This window comes from Cervus canadensis, chromosome 24 (genome assembly GCF_019320065.1).
Source record: "Cervus canadensis isolate Bull #8, Minnesota chromosome 24, ASM1932006v1, whole genome shotgun sequence".
In the NCBI taxonomy this organism is placed as follows: domain Eukaryota; kingdom Metazoa; phylum Chordata; class Mammalia; order Artiodactyla; family Cervidae; genus Cervus; species Cervus canadensis.
Window position 1 is genome coordinate 187,394 of NC_057409.1, and position 1,433 is coordinate 188,826.

The following is a 1,433-nucleotide window of genomic DNA, read 5'->3' on the forward strand; positions in this document are numbered from 1 at the left end:
CCGGGCCCGGAACTGGCTCCCCACGGAGGCAGCTCTCCTGCAGCTGCAGGGGGTCAGGGCCGAGTGGGCAGCTTGAGGCCCCAAGGCAAGCTGAGCGCCCTCCCACCTTTGCCAGAATGTCTCCTGTCTCCCCACAGTTCTAGGCTGGGAGTCAAGAGGTCTGGGCCTCTCTAGTGCTGACTTCTGTTTGGGGCACAGTAATTACGTCTCACCCTGCTTAACATCTTCATTGGCTCCCCATTGCCCTCAACTTAAAATCCCCATTGCTGGACCTGCCTTCCCTGGAGATCACTTCGGCATTCTGCGTCACGCCCTAATAACACCAAATTGCTTGTGGTTCCTGCTTGCACAATCACAGTTTCACACCTCCACAATTTACCCTGCCTGCATTACCCTTTCCCACTGCTTCACTGGTTAATTCCTACTTGTGCCTGAGCTCTAAGCTCTGGATGACCTCCTCCAGGAAGACTTCCTCCTGTGCGCTGGATCACTTCTGCCCATCTGATCCTGCCTCTGATGCCCTGGGTATGACACCCTCCTAAGACCCACCAAGAACGACCTCTGGTGTCCTGGACAGTGACCTGGTATAGTGCAGAAGGCTTGGGGTGTGACCAGGGCTGTGACTTCAAGGCTCCTGCTCCTCCCTGCTGCGTGACTGAGGGCAAGTCACTGCACATCTCTGAGCCTGAGTCTCCCCTCTGTGGGAAAAGCACCTAATTGGGACACAAGGCCTTGCTTTCAAGTCTGGCCTCTGCCTCTAACTCACCATGGCCTTGGGCAAGCCCCTTCACTGGGCCCAGCCTCAGTTTTCTTCTGTAAAACGGGGCTGCCCACGAAACTCGAAACTCAGGAGTGCTAAGGCTCCAACAAGCCCAAACTTGTGAAAAGCTTTTGTAAACCTCAGAGCCCGACATGGATGAAGAATTTGTTTCAACAGCTCTGCGGAGATGTGTGGGAGGGAGGCTGATGGCTGCATGCAGTGCCCTCCCCCATCATCCCACCCCCCTGCTCCCCCCCACCCGCCCTCCCCCATCGCCCCCTGCCCTCCAGAAGCCTTGGGATCAAAGGTGATGAAGGCCTGTTGGCATGGAGGCCTGACTCCTCGTCCCCTGCCCACCTCCCGCCCACCCCACTCCCAGGGCCACCTGGCCTGTGCATTGCATATGAGGCTCTGTTTACTCTCCAGGGTGGGGGTGAGCCCTCCCCACCCCACTTTATTTTTTTAAAGACCCAGTTTTATTTTATTTATTTACCTGTAAAACAGTTTTCGACCACATGGCATGTGGGATCTTAGTTTCTGGACCAGGGATCCATCCCATACCCTGCAGCGGAGGTGAGGACTCCACCACTGCACCCTAGGCACGTGCCCACCCCCACCTCAGGCACAGCCTCTCAAACCCACTGCTCCTCCGAAGGCTGAAAACCAAACTCAG